Source organism: Eleutherodactylus coqui, chromosome 4, assembly GCF_035609145.1.
Source record: "Eleutherodactylus coqui strain aEleCoq1 chromosome 4, aEleCoq1.hap1, whole genome shotgun sequence".
In the NCBI taxonomy this organism is placed as follows: Eukaryota; Metazoa; Chordata; class Amphibia; order Anura; family Eleutherodactylidae; genus Eleutherodactylus; species Eleutherodactylus coqui.
In genome coordinates, this window is record NC_089840.1 from 73,413,036 (window position 1) to 73,432,649 (window position 19,614).

The window sequence follows — 19,614 nt, forward strand, 5'->3', positions numbered from 1 at the left end:
GGCCTTCACCTGGGCTCCGGAACCTAGCGCTGGGCTCCGGAACCTAGCGCTGGGCTCCGGAACCTAGCGCTGGGCTCCGGGGCCTTCACCTGGGCTCCGGGGCCTTCACCTGGGCTGAGGGTCTAGCGCTGGGGAGCCGGGAGCGTAGCGCTGGGGAGCCGGGGGCTAGCGCCGGTTACCTGCTGCCTGGCGGTGGATGACTGGTCGGCGGCTGCGGGGCGTCTGGTCGGCGGCTGCGGGGCGTCCGGTTGCCATGGAGACACAGCTGGCAGCGTCTCGGGAGCGCGCACGTCGGGCTGCAGCGAGCGACGGGGAAAGAGCCGGCGGCCATCTTGGGGAAACTTTTATAAGTTGCTGAAACGCTGGAACGGTAAGTACAAACCAGCTAGGAAAGTAATTTACAGGGGTAATTAGTAATGTATGTTTAATTAGGGGGACTGGGCAAAAAAAAAAATCACTGCTTCCTCGAGACATCTCCTTTAACACACAAGCTACAGATGATACAGAGGGAAATTACTCATTCCTGGCAGAATTTTATCAAGCAATGCAAGCACAGAAGCCTAGCTGCAATATATGCATCATGCAACTTACTCTAAGTTAGTCACTTAGCTCATGCCTTCAGAACCACATACCAGAGCACCTTCTGTATTGGTCGTAAGCCTTGTCTTTGTACACTGCTGTCTAAGGCTTAATCAATGTCACGTGTAACTCCCAAAAATCCAATGTTCCTAACACCAGGTACCTTGCTCCACCATAAAAATGTAATACACATCTCACATTACATCATCCTGTTGAATATCTACACAAGGCCTTGCACAACCTATAACTAATCCAGTATGGTCTTAATATTGACCCTTATAGGCAGTCCCAATGGGTCCAAGACCCCACCCTAGGCACAGGTTTTACACCTAACAGTCCATAGGGAATTAACACACTTACAACTGTTGCCGGCGCTCGCTTTCAACACTGCTGACTTAGTGTTGGGAAATGGCAAAGAGGAAGACCCCCTTCTCCTGGCTCCAGTCGTCCAGCTGTACTTCTCTTTTCTCCATCTGCTTCTCCATCTGCTGTAGCAACTGCAATAACAGGCCTTTTCCTTGCCTGTGAAGCAGTTGCTGTGCAGCCTTTTGACCTGTCCTCTGGTCTCTCAGGACTGCTCCCCTGTGATTGCGTCCCAGCATGGGGACATAGCCTCCACCACTTTAAGAGTCTACTCTCTTCATGTCCCACACTTTGCTGCTGCTTCACACTCTTTAAGGGCTCAGTCAGACGGGCGTTTTTTCGCGCGATTTGCGCATGCGCATGCGTCCGGTGATTTTTTAAAACCATTGCTTTGCAATGGTATCGGACACATGAGCGCTTTTTATGCGCTCGTCCGATAAATTATAGAACAAAAAAATCGCAGATCGCACCTATCTGCGATCTGCGATTCCTGTTCTCTTCTGTATATGCGCTCAATGGGGCCGGCGGCAGCAGCGCCGACCCCATTGAGAACATATAGAAGACAAATCATTCTTCTCTGCCACAGCTGTAACAGCTGTGGCAAAGAAGAAAGATGTTTGCCCATTGAATTCAATGGAGCGGCAATACAGCTGCTCCATTGAAAGCAATGGGCTGCCGGCGTGCGCGGGATGAATTGTCGGGAAGGGCTTAAATATATAAACCCTTCCCTGCAATTCATCCTAAAATATGTTAAAATAAAAAAAAATTGTATACTCACCTTTCCGCTGCAGCCGGAGTCCAGCCGCGGCCGCTGTCAGTTCTCCTGAACTGCTTCTCGGCACTATTCAGCCGGCGGGGCTTTAAAATCCCCGCCTGCTGAATGATCTGCCTCTGATTGGTCACAGCCTGACCAATCAGAGGCCAGTTTCACTCACACACCCATTCATGAATTCATGAATGGGTGAGTGACTGCTGCCTCTCAGCGCTGAGCCAATCAGGGGCAGGTCTGACTCACATCCATTCATGAATTCATGAATGGGTGTGAGTGAGGCATGCCTCTGATTGGCTCAGCGCTGAGCCAATCAGGGGGCAGGTCTGACTCACACCCACTGCAGGACGGCCGCTCGGAGCTCCAGCTGCCGGGAGAAGGTAAGTACATATATATTTTTTATTTTTACACATTTTAGGATGCATTGCAGGTAAGGGCTTATATATTTAAGCCCTTACCGACAATTCATCCCGGGCTCGCCCGCAGCGCATTGCTTTCAATGGAGACGGCTGTATTGCCGTCTCCATTGAATGCAATGCGCTGGACAGCTCCGGCCCGTTTCTAATGAAACGCGGCTAGGAGCAGATTTTCGGGCGATTTGCGGGCGACTTGTGCGCACCGGTCACGCGATTTGCGGATGCGCATCCGTCATGCGATCCGCAAATCGCGCGAAAAAACGCCCGTCTGACTAAGGCCTAAGGCTGTGGCACAGTTCTTAGTATTTATATGGTACAGCTCAGTGTCTGGACAGTTCTTCCATGCTCTTTGGGTAATTGTGGTGGGCCTTAGCCCTCTTTTCCCTGTCCCTAATGCAGAGCGGTGATGGGCAAGTCACGTCTCCATTGCGTCATAAGGGAGGTGGTGTGAGGACCCGGCATTCACAGTGCGTACGATCCTCCCCTCTTGCCTGTGCCTCACATTCTCTTACACTATCCCAATCACACCATTGGCAGGTGGGCAAGGCTTGTGGCCAGGACCCACAGGGTGGCAGGAGTTGCTTAGGACCTCTGTGGAGGGAGCGTGGAGTGCTCCCTCCATCCTTTTACAATACAAAGGCCATAAAAAAGTGTTATTCCTCATGTACACATGACAGCTTATATAAAAAAATACACTTGAAACATTAAAGCAATTAGAATGATCATATGGCAAAGACTGTGTACATTCTGAAACATGACATTAAAACATTCGTTCTATATATGTACAAAATCACATTTACCTTTCTGAATAAATCTCAATTGACTTTCTCTGGAAAATAGACCATCAGGGATCTTAATCATTATCAGAATGTGGGGGAGTGTCCAGTACCTGGTAAACCAAAGTCCTATCTGGAACAGCATCTCAACCATGAGCTGGAGATGAAAGTTAGGTAGCCATTAAAAAGGATATATATATATATATATATATATATATATATATATATATATATATATATATATATATATGTCACAATATGAAGAGCATTACAAAATTTCACAAAAAATTAATTTAAAAAATACCCACAGATGCATTTTTCTTTAGCTTGACTCTTAATGCAATGTAATATCACAGTGCGCTGTACTATCAGGGTGGTTTATTTACACTTTGAATTGCTTTACAATGGATTTTGTTGTGCTAGAAGAGAAAAATGGCTTTTTAATACATTATGGATATATACTTTTCTGCACCATACTATCGCAATCAAACTAAAATTTGCTGCATCTGTAGTCCATATTACAAGGATGTTTTGTATGAAGCCATAATAGGGCACCCATAGATGTGCATGGGGCCTTTAATCCACTACCACATAACTCAGATCCAGAATTACTCTATTGGATACCATATGTATGTGGATTTGCTCCCCTAAAAGCATTGGCTGTAGCAAAGAATAGATTTATATATACAGTGCCTAACAGAGCATTATGGCACAGAGGCATATGGGGCTCCATGTGCCAACCTACAAGCTCTCATGAGGCCTAAATCTGAGAAACTTTACTACTATATGCCAAACTTAAAATACTGCATTTTTTACTATAATTGACTTTTTAGACTCCCCATTTATATTAATAGTTATATTATCGGAGTGTACCAAGATTATTCTTTGGATAACATAGTATCTGTCAAAGTCCCTTTAACAAAATGCCTTAAATTCCATTACACCCTCTGAAAAAAAAAGAGGTTAATGTGATTGATGATGGTTGGTCTGTTTAATGCAATGTAGTTCTCAAATACAAAATGAACTTGTATTTCTGGGAAAATAGATCGCTTCTGTACAATTCATACACTTCCATCTTTGTAAATTCCTGGGGAAACTATATACTGTTAAACGACGGCCATTAGTATTGTCTTAATGCACTTCTTCTCCCTTCTGAATTATATATTTCCTTTTCATTATCAATGGAGTTAATTCTGAGATGTATTATACTTATCTCATCCACTTTAGTTCCCATCAGCTTCTTACAAAAATCCACAGGTCATCAGCTTCATAACCGATTCCAGACTTACAAGATAACTAATAATTACCACTTTTCATAAATGCCTACAATGACTCATAACATTACTAATATCTAAAGTAAAACAAGGATGCAGAAGAAGAGTTTCTAGGATTTTGTTCTATCAGTTTTAATTCTTATTTTTATAGATATCTCAATTGTTACTAGAACTTTTTAACTTTCCTTTTATATATCTTTGATAGAATATCAATAAATATTTCTTGAAAGAAAATCAACAAACTTTAAGATTTTCTTCAATCAACATTAAGATTCTGCTCACATTGGTGCTACGTCATTGCAGGAGGCAAGATGAGTATGACAGATGTGATAGGATCTGGTGTCTGTTTGGGTTAGGTAACGTTCCTTCTGGAAAAGAGCTCTTAGTAAGTTTACCCAGGGAGCACTGTTTTAAAGACACCCTACCATTAGTTGGATTACTGCAAGAAGAATCATTACTTTTTGTTAAACAGAACAGAAAGTAAGAAAAAACAAAGAGCACGACCAAAATGAAATAAATATATGCAAGCTCACGTAACTGTGGTTGCAATGCAAAAAGCACACATACAAATAGTGTGTAGCAACACCCAACAACCATCAATAAATATGCTAACATTGAATATATGGACTTTGAATTGCATTACTGCTATATTTTTCTATACAAATTTGAGGTTCTCAGCACACATTTATATCAGGCGACAAGGCAACCTCTTCAGATGGGACCCTACACTAACAGACTTACCTCTCTTTGGGCCTAAACCTTCAAACTTAAGGCAAGTAGGATCCAAGCTACTATTTAAAATCAGCCTTGGACAAATGGAAAGGAGTGCATGTCTAGAATGAAGGAAGACACATCCTAAATGTGCAATGCAAAAAAGAAAGTTCGGCAAAACATCCAAGACTTCATAAATATAAGTAGGTACCTGATATTGTGGCTGCAATGCAAAAGTCAAGCAAGAGGCAATAAATATTCCAACACTGAATATATTAATTTTGAATTGTATTACTGCTATACTTACTATATATATACATTTGAAGGGAAAATATATATTGGCATAAGAAATGGCCAGAGGATTGGTTGAGCACTATGGTTTCTTTTTCCCTCCACAGTGGCACAATATGCCATTACCTTTAGGGCTAATACCCACGGACGGATTATCGCTGCAGAAACCTTTGGTAGCCGGGAGCAAGGAGATATTAAATTTCCTGGGCCCTCCCCGGCTTCTGCGCATGTGTCCAGAATTTTACCGGCTGGCAAATGCACAGAAGACAGGGAAAGTCCGTGAAGGAGGATTGCGTTGGGTTCAAATACAGAGGCCTCTGGTATGAAGTTTCTCGATGGCCCTCGGTCACTTTTCCAGGCTCTCGGCTACTTTTAGTAGCAAGGGACAAGGAGATTTTAAATTTACCAAGCCCACCCAGCTTCTACGCTTGCGTCCACCTTTCTGCTGACGGGCGCAGGCGCTGAAGCTGGGCAAAAGTCTACGGATCAAGATCACATTGGGGGGAAAATTGCCAGAGGCCTTAGGTAAATAATTTCACCTCTCCTCACGGATTGCATCAGTCACGGCAGGTAAAACATTAACTTTTTCTTACTTTTACATGATCGACATTATCAATTGGATAATGGTAATCACATGAGCAGGAACCGTGGTCCTCCATGAAATCTCCAGGCTTCCAGCTGTGTTTGGTGGCCAGGAGCAGGGAAAATTCACATGCATACGACATTTTGGTGACAGGACCGTGCACAGAAGCTGGGGTAAGGTTTGCGGATAAATCCAGGGGCCTTAGGTATGTAATTTCATCTCCCTTCATGGATATGATCCATAAAGGGAGATAAATCTTAAACTTTTTTTTCAGTTTTTTTTTTACACTTTTCTTTTTTTACTTGACATGATCGCCATTATCTAATGGACCTGGGGACTACATACAGTGGTTCCGATGACATCTCCCTAATCTCAGCTACTCATGCTAGCCGGGAGCTGAGAGATTTTAAATTTCCTGGGCTCCCGGCCTTCTGCGCAAGCACCCGACATTTTACGTCTAGCTCGCCTTTGCAGAAGGCAGCGTCAGGTCCTGGAAGGACCAGAACGCTACAAGACATCGCAGATGACAGAAGTGAGTACTTTGAGCTCCACTCACGGATCTGATCTGTGAGGGGAGCTGAAACGCTGACCACTCGTGCGCCGCCATGCACTTTCATTTGGTTGCCGATATCTGTTAGATACCGGCAATCGGATGACTGGGGACTGCAAACTGCAGCCCTCAGTGTGTGGCTCCAGACTCCCACATACTTTCGGTAGGCGAGAGCCTAGAGCTGTGACACCCTCCGGCCCCGTGGCTTTATTCCACATTGAGGCCGTCAAGACGGCCGTGTAGAATAAGGCCTAGCTAGTGAAGCTGTCAAAAAGTGTATCGGTAGTCACGAAGGGGGTAAGGGGAAACTGGCTGTAGTGACAGGCACACTGATTTGAGCAGTTTGTCACTTATAAGTTAATGTAAATTCATTTTTGAGTATTTACATGTTAAACTGTGCAGTGCACAACCAGCACATCAGCAAGCAGTCCAGTTAGGCCGCCTACACACTGCAGAGCCGGAGTACGCATGCGGAATCCCACAGCAGAATCCGGCCCTGACTGCGGCCGGCGAACCTGTGTACTTGTCAGTTGTCTTCTTTTTCTGTACTGCGGATGGTCTGGATGGCACGTAATTGGACATGCACAGTACAGATTTTTCCCGCGCCGTTGCTAGTTAATTGCGGAAAGGCTGGGGGTCGGAAAGCATAAGTGAGAGAGGATATGGTAAACGGAATGTGCAAGTGGCGTAACATGCTCCAATAATTAGGGGTAACATAAAAGATATATATTTGTTCCACTTATGGTCCAAATCTTAAAGAAAATTATGCTGCTGTTTTTGTAAACTATTATTAAAAGCTGTAGAGTGAACTTGTGATTAAAACTAACCCCTGCACAAGCTTGTACACAGAGAGAATGCTGTCACTCAGAACACATAAAAGGAGCGAAAGGCATGATTAGCGCCAACTAATGACTATAGCAGGCCCATATATTAGCTCTTCTTATGAGTCCACTATATTGCTTTTAACAATCGTCTACAAAAATGGCTCCATGTTTTCTCCAAAGATTTGGTCACTAAACCAGCAGACCTGTACATAGAATATGGCTACCCTTAATTATTAATGGAGTCTTATGGGACTGTAATATTGATGGCCTATCCTTAGAAAAGGCCATCAATATTAATTGGTAGGAATATGACTCCCAACACCTATGTCCATCAGCAGAATGATCAGCAGGTATTGCATCCTTTACATTGTATGTGACTGAGCAGTAGTAACAGACGCAGCCACAACCATAAGTATGGCAGTGTGCCTGTGTGATGAATAATGTATACGTACCTGATAATCCCCTTTTAATAAACAGCTAAGAAAAATATGATTAAGTGTGCTTAAATGTATTGCTTTATTATATTCAATAAACTGAATTGCAAAGTTTTGTGTTGTGTACTTTTCATTAAATGTACTCCCAAATTGGCCATCTGGGCACCATTTCCTTACATTGGCGCCCAGATTAGAACATCCATATTTTGGTTCATAAATATTACACAAAAAGGTGCCAAGTAAAGTTGACTTTTCTTCTTTAACTTCATGTGCACACCTACTCTTCAGGCTCTTTGGACTACTATCTTATGTTTTAAATAGCATGTTTGACAGGTACATACACTACTTAAGGCTTACTGAACCCTACTGAGCAAGTCTGCCTAACAAATATAAATTGCTTTATGTCTGCTTTTAATTAAACAAACTTCTGTAACTAGTCTACATCTGCAACAACACATTCTTGTTTAACAGAAGCAATTTTAAAACTAAATTTAATAAAGTCTTTAATCATGTTAGCTAATATAAAATAATATCAAATCAAAATAAACAAGAGGTCTAAAAAAAAAAAAAAAACAGAGATAGAGCTCCGTAGCATAAAATGAAAAGTGATATACCATCATACTAAGCAGATCTCTATATACAATATCAAGTCACTTGAATGCTATAATTTTATTTAAAGCAATCCACATACAGGATGTTTCCATCCAAAGGATGTTTATCAAACACTTAAAAAAAAATACAATAAACACAAGATATCACAAGCTACAAAAATCACAGTAGCATGAATGGAGCACCATCCACCAAATTCCACAATTTGGAGTCGCCGCAGTTTTGATGCAGATTTTATGCTGTGCGAAATGCACACCATTTTCCGGTATGTGTGAACTTACCCTAACTGTGCATGAGTGCACTATGGTATACTAAAGGCACATATGACATACAAATTAAATATTTTTTTAAAGTGGATATAAAAAGTCTACACACCCCTGTTAAAATGCCATGTTTCTGTCATGTTAAAAAATCCAATAAAGATGAATCATTTGATTTATTTCCACCTGTGAATCCAATTACCTGTAGAATTCCATGAAAAACAAATTTAAATAATTGAGGGTCAAAAAATAAAAATAACAAAACTAAAATAAATGTAGTTGCATAAATATGTTTGGGGATTTGGTTGTGTTCAGAATTAGCCAATCACATTTAAGCTCATCTTGAAAAGTAGTCAGTAAATAGCTGCCATTATGTAAAGTGATTCTGATTTGCCCCATATAAAGTTCAGCTCCCCTGGTAGGATTTTCCTGACATTTTCTTAGTTGCTTTTTTCAACAAAAGCCATACAACACATCAAAGGGATTGTTGAAAGGTATCAGCGAAGAGAAGGGGCCCAAAACATTTCCACTGCATTACACATACCTTATAACACAGTGAAGACAGTCATCAAAAAGTGGATTACACCCTTTGGCACAACAGTGACATTACCAAAACGTCTCTCAAAAATTGATGAAAAGACCAAAAGACAATTGGTCCAGGAGGCTGCCAAGAGACCTACAGTAACAATAAAGGAGCTGCAGGAATGTCTGGCAAGTACTGGTTGTGTAGTGCATGTGACAACCATCTCCTGTATTCTTCATATGTCTGGGCTGTGGGGTAGGGTGGCAAGAAGGAAGCCTTTTTTAACAAATAAAATCATCAAAGCCCAGCTGCCAAAGATAGTGGGAGAACGTGTCATGGTCTGATGAGACCAAGGTGGAACTTTTTGGCCATAATTCCAAAAGGTCAGTTTGACACATAGCCAACACTGCACGTCAACAAACGAACACCATACCCGCAGTGGAGCATGGTGGAATCAGCATTATGCTTTGGTTCTGTTCTTCTGCTGCTGCTGAAACTTTTAGTCAAGATGGAGGGAATTATGAACAGTTCTAAATATCAGTCCATTTTGGCACAAAATGTTCAGGCCTCTGTTAAAAAGCTGAAGATGAAGAGGAATTTCACCTTTCAGCATGGCAACAACACAAAGCACACCTCCAAATCAACAGAAGAATGGCTTCAGAATGGCCCAGACCAGAATCTCTTTCTGTGGATTGACCTGGAGTGCTTTTGTAAGAAAAAGTGGGCAATGATTGCCAAGTCAAGATGTGCAACAGACTAAAGTCTGTAATAAAGGCACTGGCTATATCAACAAAGTATTAGTTTTAGGGTGTGCATATTTATGCAAGCACATTATTTAAGTTTTTTAAGCTAAAGGATTTCAGTTTGTATTTCAATGGAATTGTACAGTAACACTGCAGGTGGAAATAAATCTGGAATGATTCCTATTTGTCTGACTATTCAAGATGTCTAAAGCATGGCATTTTACCAGAGGTATGCAGACATTTTAATATCCACTATATATATATATATATATATATATATATATATATATACACATACACACACACACAGACACATACATATACATATACACACACACAAACACACACAGACATCCGTTGTCAAAATCAAGCACCCAAAAGGAGTTGCTGGAATCAAATGAAACTTTTTATTGTGGGGAACATGTAATTGGCTATTTGTAACCCTCCATCTTGTATTTAAACAGCCATGAATGTTTAATGTATAAATTATGATGATTGTAAAACAATCTTATAGACTTGCTGGAACCGTGTTAATATCTGGACATAATATCACCATTGTCTAAAGCATTAGTCTTGTTATTCTATTGTCTAATAAGTTGTGCAGGTCTATCATTAAACTACTAACGACCACTTGTCTGTAGTATGTGAGTGAGTGCTTATGATGCTCCGCCAGCGGTAACGTCATTGCTCAGCCCCCTTGTGACGCCGTTGAAGATTCTACAATATTTATAAAACGCAGAGTCTGACTGACAGAAGAACAACACAGTTAGGTTTCTTAAAAGGGGAGGATAAAAATAACACACTGAGAATACAACTAAGCTGTTATTATCTGAGAAGACACAACTCAACAGTCCTGACAGAAAACAACAACCTACCACCACTACAGAGATCCAGTGGGCTAAAGGACTTGTGGTGATGTCACTGCTGTGGGAGGAGCCAAGCTGCTGAAGTTCGTAAATCACATGAAGCTCATATGCAAAAGCAACGAGCCAGCATGTCTTCTCAGCAAGCTGTTGAAGTTCGAGAATCACCTGCAGCGCACAGAAATATTTTGACGAGCTTCAATCCCTTTCACTATATTATATTAGTAAGTGGAGCATTGCACCACCAGAAACACTGGTACTACAATCCTATACATAGCAACTAGTCATTATCTTAAGAATCAGTTTTATTTATCTGAGCTGGGGCCTTATGTATATTCTGAGCTTAGTGTTGTCATTGTTTTAAGAATCAGTTTTGTTTGTCTGATTTGGTCACATATGAGGAATGGCCACTTCAGATTCTGATCTTTTCGGACAAACAATTCTATGGACTGATATTTGTAATGCAAATATTAAGCATTAGATCATACTAGATTAATAAGCTATTTGGCATAAGACAGGAAAAGGTTTTGGGGAGTTAGAAGCATTTGGGACCTGTGATAGGGAATGCCCCCTCACAGTGTGGTTCCCAAGAGGCCACTTGTTCTCTGACTTTTCACCACTGCTTCTCAAGCTGATGCGCAAAGCAGATGAAGTATACATAAGGCTCTTGGTGATGTGATTATTGCACCATTATTTTGGCGATGTAACCCTTGTTTTAGGTTTTATAGGTATTTTTAACCTTGTTAAAGAATTATTACAAAAAATATATGCCATATCACCTATTTTATGTAACTTTGCTTTATTTTTATCATTTATATAATTTTTGTAATAATAAATTGTGCTCAACCCACTTGTCCTTCTTTAAAGCGGAATCTGAACCTGTTTGGTAAAACATTTATGTGTAATTGTACCGTTGATATAAGTGATTAGAGTTTCAGAACAAATCGATAATTTATTGCGGAAAACTGAACACTTGAAAGAAGGCTCTAGTACCCTGTTGAGCTGCCTCTAGCTTGGATGCAAGATGTGATATGGGTGGCAAGGAGGCAAACAGGTTCTGTATGGCATCCTGCGGTATAGTGGTACATATTTGCTATAACTGAGCATCTAGATCGTGCAAACTTGTAGGCTGTCGAAGTTGGCATTCCAGATTGTCCCATACATGTTCTATTGGCGACAAATCTGGCAACCAGGCTGGCCATGGAAGTGTGGCAATGTTGTAGAGGCATTCTTGTGACACCGTTGCTATGTGTGACTGAGCATTATGCTGCTGGAAAATACCTCTTGGAAGTATTGCCATGAGAGGCAACATGTGGGTGCAGAATGTCCTAAAAAGATCATTGAGCTGTCATTGTCCCACGTTCCACTACTATGTGTGACCGACTGTCATATGCAACCACCAGACCATCACACCAGCAGTGGAGTCAGTGTGCTGCTCCATAGCAAAGGCAGCATTGAGGCACCCAGACATGAACACGGCCTAAACTACACCTGAATTCGTCACTGAAGACAACCCAGTTCCACTCTGGAGCAGTCAAGTTTTATCACTCATAACACCACTGCAGACAGAGGCGACAGTGGGTAAGTATCAAATGCCGTACATGGGCAATGTGAGACCAAATGTCCTTCAGCCAAACACCTGGAAAAGGTTCCGACACAGGAGCCTGTAACAATGGTGCCACCTGTCTCTGGATGGCGGACCACAAAACAGTTGGAGCTGCTGATGAGCTTCTCTACTGGTGGTCTGTTCTCATGCATCTACTGCTCCCAACAACTCCTAATAGACTCCGCAGAACCGTCTAGGTGGCAGGCAATTCATCGATACGACCATCCAGCTTTTTGCATTCCAGTAATGCACCCCCTTTCGAACTTTGTTAACTGGACAAAATCTCTTTGATTGCATCATAGAGGTGTCTAGTAGTCAACAAGCTCTACGCAAACAGAAAAAGAGGTCCATGATACACAAGTAGATCCACTCTTGGCCTTTTTTATAGGCCAAGAATGGATCTACTTTTAGGGCCTCAAGTGACAAGACTGTTCATTTAATTATGCCACAACTCTAATCATTTGTATATCTGCCTGAGATGTAACTGCATGCAGCAAATTGACAAGTCTTCCACGCACTTGATTTTTTTTTACAAACTATATATTATACAGTGCAAATAGTACAGAATATACAAGATCACAGGGAGTCTTTATAGTTAATCATACAGTATAATAAATGAACATAAGGTAGAACAGTAGTGTATAGGGCAAGTGCAGCATATTGTGCAGTGCATTGTAATCAAAAGTTAATCTGTCCCACTCTATGAAGTTTCTCCATGACACTGAAGATTATCTACATAATCATGTATACTGATAGCATGACTACTACCTGCAGGACCACAAGAGGGACAGGCTCATCCCAATTTAGGAGTGATGCATCAGGAGCCCATAGCCAACAGCGTTTTGTAGAGCCACATCAACACAACTTATCTGGAAGATGAAGGAACAAGAAAATTGAATCCTGATCCCAGGCCTTCTCTACCTGCCATTATGGTTTCAGCAACTTCAACAGAAAAATCCTTCTGTCCCTTATCCAGGATAATAATCTTGTCATCAAGCCCGCAGACATAAGGGGTGCAGTGATAGTGAAGAACAGGAGTGACATCAATGAAATAAAATCACAATTGTATAATACTGAGGTGTATACTAAACTTTTCCATAATTCTACTTTATTGATCAAAGAATACTATTGACGATAAGTCAGTAAAATTCCTTGCTAATCAACATCCAGTTACTCCTGTCTTTTACGTACTACCTAAAGTATGTCAGAGGTTATAAAACCACCTGGATGTCCCACTGTAAGATCCGAGGACTGTCACCCCTGACTTTCCTCGAAAAAAAAATTAACTCCTCTGATTAAGAATACAAAATCTTTTTTTTTACTGGACACCATGATCATTACTGTAAAGTTGATCCGTTGAATTGGAACAAGTGACACCAGGTCTTGTTTGCTCATAATCTAGTTTACAGCGACCAATGTATTGATGGGATCACAAGCACTAGCCAGATCTAAAGAAAAAGTGACCATGCAATGGATAATAACATGAATCTTTATACACCAAGTCTTGGGATTGGACATATAATAGAGGGAGCTGGGAAGTTCCCTAACTACACTACTACTGATGATTCATGGTGAAATTGACCTAAATCAAGATTAAATAAACTTAAAGGATCTTCGAAAAAAGGTCATTAACTCAGCACAGACTTCCAAAATATAACTGAACATAACTGCCATTGATGAACCACAAGCCATAACTACTACTGATAGGCCTATGGCAATGACTCAAAACTGCCTCTTGAAAGAAAGGGAAATTACTTAAGAAGCACTACATGCTGTTTTTTAATACAAAAGTTCATTTAGTAACTATATAGGAAAAAAAGGTCATAAAATGGTGATATCCAGTATAAAAAGAAAGCTAAATACCTATAAAAGCAATGTAATAATAACAATCTTTACTTATACTGTATAGCACCAATATATTTCACAGCACTTTACAAATCACAAGGAATAATCGATAAAATCAGACATTACATACACTATTATACTAATAGACAATATGATCAATAGGAGTGAGAGCCCTGCTTGCAAGATTTTACAATCTATGTGGAAATAGGAATGACACAAGAGGTATAAGAGCTTGTTTTGTGCAATGTGCCAGCCATCTTTTAAGTAAATAGGTTAGTATACGTAAGACTGTTTAGAAAAAGGAAAAAAGTTCCCCCGCACTCCGGGGCTCGGACTGTATGAGCCTATCACCAGCCGCTATCTGTGTATGTATAGATATGATGTGTATTAGGATGTTTGGAATGTGGTGGATACTATGATTAGGTACTAAGGAAGAGTGTAGAATGGGGTGTTCAGGGCCCACCAGTATAATTTATTCTGGGGTCCCTCTACAGCTAAATGAAAATTTGACTTGATCTCTATTCACAAATTCCTTGCAGCTTCATTCTCTGTATACTTCAATAGAAAGGTGGTTTTGTTTGTGTAAGGCCCTGTCTCCACTGAAGTATATGGCAAAGTCAGGGGCAGGAATTGGCAGACTCAATTTAGTAAAATAAAGAAAAACTGTGAAAAGGGTGAGTGGTCACCCAGAAAGTGATGAAAAATAGTAATTTTGTATAAACAAAATGATGAAATTACAAGAAAGACAGTTGGTGTAATGATTTGGGGATGTATAATAGCAAACATTTGCGGGTCAGAATTTGTGCGATTAATGAGACTTTAAATGCCCCAAAATACTAAAATGAAATGACTGAACCCAAACTGAAGTCTTCTGCACACGATCTTTTCCAAAATAATGAATCCTTTATGTTTCAATAGGATTCAGCTCCATATCATATTGCTACTCTGTACAAAAACTGGCTTCGGTATAATCATAAACCTCTGTTAGAATGTCCTGGAAATAGCCCTGATCTTAACCCTTTGCAAGCCAATTTTGGATTCAGGGTTTCCTAGGGGGCTTTCTCTTTCTGTCATTATACAATGGTGCCATCTGCTGGCTAGAGCGAGTACTGCGTTATGGGACATGCTGGAGAGGCCCCCAACAACAGAGCGGCCAGTAATATACAGTAAGATTACCCTGCCAGGCGTCTTCCGACATTGGAGCTGTACAGCCTTCAATCAGAATGTCTTCAGACGTCAGACAGTGGATTGGAAAGGGTTAACACTATTGAAAATCTATGGAGCTGATTAAGGAAACTTCTTACTGAGAAGCAACCAAGGAATAGAACACAACTAATAGAAACAATAAAACAATCTTGGTTTCACTGAAGAACTGAAAAACTTACTTCACTCCATGGGAAGGCGTTATAAGGCTTTAATTAAAGCTAAAGGTTTCCCAACTAAGTACTAACTAACATGCTGAGAAGTTTGGAATATTGTTTTTTTTTCCTATGTGGTTAACTTTTCTTACCTATAACTGCTGTTCAAATGTGAATTCTTTCACAAAATTTGTTGCTTTACATTCTACATTAAATTATCTTTTCAGTCATGTATGATTTTATGGTATTTTAAAAAACTGGAGTTATGAGCCATCGAAAATGCACTTTTTTTCAAAAGATTTCCACAATTTTGGACTATTGTATGTACTCTTTCTCCAAGATCATATATTGCATGTAATATATAAAATAACTTTTTTTTTGGGTGGGGGTGGGGGGCGGAAGATATATGTCTTGGGATTTGCGCCAAGGCATGTGCTGATCTCTTCTGATTCATCACAACAATAGAATTATGACTGCTGTCAGTTAAATAGAACATGAATACTGTAACAGAAACAATAAAGCTATGCAATATACACATGACCAGTAAAATTAGCATATCTTTTGGTAGGTATGCAAGTTAGGCAGACATGTAAAGGCCAGGGCTTTGATTTTTCTTTCTAGTATTGCAATATTATGGTTCAGGTGATATATCACTCAGTTACTAATTTGGTTTGTCACTAGAGAGCCTGGGAAAGCATGCTGACAACTGATGTGAATCTTGTAAGGATAGCCAAATTTGTCAGCCAGTGTTCTGAAAAACATATATAACTAAGAAATTATTGAATACATTTTCACAATTTGTCAGAAGAGAAAAAAATGATTTATATTTACGATTTTTCTGCTCTTGGTGGTTAGGAGTATAAAGTACTTTGTCAGCATGCATGTGGGGCAAGTAAAAAACGCATGAAGTGGTCTGAGGTGGTGTATATCTAGTTTTGCTCGTTAGAAGCATTTCTTTTTAAATCATTGTTATTTGGAAAGATTTATAATTATACATATTTAAAACGATACAAGTTATGTTTTATCATTTTTTCACCATACTTGTAATCAACTAAGTTATTACTAAATGTATTTCAAGAGCATCAGAATTACAGCAACTTCGGGTTGTAAAATAATCAGCAACTACAATGTTCCACTAATTGCAACTTTCATTTTGTAGGATAAGTTGATAAAATATCATACAATATGTACCGTACGTACAATGGCTAATTTACAGTGTTACAAGCAATACAAAGTGTGTTCTCTCAGTGTTGCAGGTATCTGGATAATCATATTAATGACAGAAGGCCAGAAAATTTCTTTGTAGGTCAAATCATTTTGCCCTTTTACATATAGTTAGAGCTGAGCGAGCACCCAAATGCTCGGGTCCGCGTTATTCAAGTCAAGCTTTTCGTAAAATTCAAGAGCTCTACTCGAGTAACGAACCCCATAGACTACAATCGGAGACTCGAGCATTTTCATATGTGGGACGCCGGGAGCCGAGCTTTTTTTTTTTTTCATAGGTTCGTTCTCTCTCTCTCGCCAGTCAGCCAAAAAATTTGCCAATGACGTGCGCTGCGTCACGGCGGGGAGGGGCCAAAACAGGCACGTCACAGTGGGGAGGAGCCAAAAACTGGGGTGGGGTTGAACACGGCTTGATGCTTGTTCGAGTAACAAGCACCATCGAGTACGCTAATGCTCGAACGAGCATCAAGCTCGGCAGAGGACGTTCGCTCAACTTAACATATAGTCATTAAAGTGCAAAGTACAATGAAACAGATCGCAGTAAAAGTATATGTAAATCTATAGGTATGTTTGGAGCAACTAAATGAAAACAGTTCAACCAAACAAGAAATAAAGGCCAAAAAAACACACAAGGATTTCCTGCAGGTACCCTGCACTGCTAGCTGCTCCCTGAAGACAATTAGTGGAAAATTGTAAGATTAACAAATAATTATACTTAAAGGGGTAGTCTGCTCAAGATATCCTCTGCCCGTATGTGATATCAGGGCATATGGAGGTCATAGAATGGGATCAAATCCTTGTAGTAATCAAAGCAAAAAGCCACTGCAAGACCTAGCATAACCATGTATTACATGGTGGCTCATTGATTTTTCCACATGAAATCTGCCAGAATCTCATCTGGTGAGGTTATGTTAACACATTTTAGATTTCGGTACCAAAATCCACAAACATTCTGTATACGATGCAAGCAAATAAGGTATACTGTTTACCAAATTCAGAGGAAAACAATTTTCATAAATTTCTGTCCATGCCACAGAGAAAGAAATCCTCCATAACAAGATTGGGTATTTTCATTCTTCATTGAATTTGGCTAATCCTTGTGCTGATGCGCTGACATGCCCAATACACATCCTGAGCAGAAATTGGAATTTGTCATAGGCAAATTCTTTAACCATTGTTTTCTAGAACAACTTTTGTGCTCTGGGTTGTTGTCTTGCTGCATGACCCATATTCTCTTGAGATTCAGCTCACAAACAGCTGTCCTGATATTTTCTTTTAGAATTTGCTGATTTCTTTGTTTCATCAATGATGGCAAGCTGTTCTGGTCCAGATGCAGCAAAAGGGGCCCAAACCATGAAACTACTACCACAGTGTTTTGGAGATGGTAAAAGGTTTTTATGCTGTAATGCAGTGTTTTTTTTTCTTCAAAAATAGCACTTCTCATTTCAGCCCATAGCTCTATTTTGTTCTCATCTGCCCACAAAGCATTGTTCCAATAGCCATTCTGGCAAACAGGCAGCAATGTTCTTTTTGTGGTCAAAGTCAGGGACTTAGCACTCCATCATAACACCACACAGTGTTTAAAAAACACTGTCTCAGGCTACTTTCATATTTGTGCTGGAGGCTTCATTCAGAGCCTCTGGCGCAGATCTGGTACAAAATCCCACACAAAATAGCACAGCATGCTGCGCTATTTCAATCTAGGAAGCTTTTCACCAGCATGGTAAAAGTGAAATTGGCTATTGTTTGGAAGTTACAGAGAAAAAGTTAAAAAAAATGCTGAAAAATAAGGAAAATTGCTGTATTTTGAGGATTTAAACTACGCCTCTCCGCGAATTTATTACAATTTTTCAATTGCGGAATGTTTGGGAATTAGAGGAATGACTAAAGAGTAGACAACAATTCACTATCCTAATGTCCCTTCTGCAATGCAGCCTGTACTAAACAGTGAGGAAGTTCCCATTTCAGATCCCCCTCCAAATGCACAATGGAGAGTGATGTAGGGGAACCAGACATGAGTAATTTGGCAGGACCATCAATTGATCGTGAATTTGTGTTGAATGTTTCTGAGGAGAGGCACAAAAACATAGGAAGAACTCAAAGATTTTATCAGGGATCTGGAATTGCCCAAGAATAAAGCAGAACTATTGGCCTCCAGGTTGAAACAATTAAGTCACCTCAGAGAAAATGTGAAAGTCACTTAGTTTCACTGCCAGCAATAATGCTTTATGCAGTTCTATTCTGAAGAAGGTGATCTCACTTTCTGTAACAATGTCAATGGTGTTATGGCAGCTTTGGGCATCACAATGAATGGTGTTTGTTTATAGATTCTTCAAAGGTCAAGCGACATGCTGCCTTCAGTTTCACTGCCATGTGCAACCCAAACTAAAGAAACCTACGCAGTCATGGAAAAACTTTTAAGACTTATACAGTACTAGAATTATGAGTTGCATGTCTTGTGAATTTAAAGTTAACGTTATTTTATTGGGACTACAGCAGGGCTACACAAAATTGTTATCTCTGTGAATGGGACAGTCGTGACAGATTAAATCATTTAAAGAAGGACTGACCTCATCGATCATCACTTACACCTGGCCAAAAGTGTTGTATATCATCCACTTGTCACTCCAGTTAAAGTCCTCCTTCCACTCCTATATATTCTATATACTAAACTTAGACTCATGAAACAGTTTGCAGCGACTCTCAAATGGAATGGTAATGCATTTACCTATTTGTGTAAGCTATTCCTGAGGATCCCCACAGAGAAGGTCAAGGAGGGAAGATTTACTCGTCCCAAGATCAGACAGTTTCGAAATGATGAAGAATTTGAGAGTTGGTTGAAGAACAGTGAAGGAGAAGCATAGAAGGTTTTCAAAATTGCATCAATTATTTTTCCCGGAAATGTCAAAGCAGAAAATTTCCATCAGCTTGTGGATGAACGTCTAAGGGTATACAAAAATATCAGCAGCAGAATGTCCCTGAAACTGCACATCCTCTATTCTGATGTTGAGAT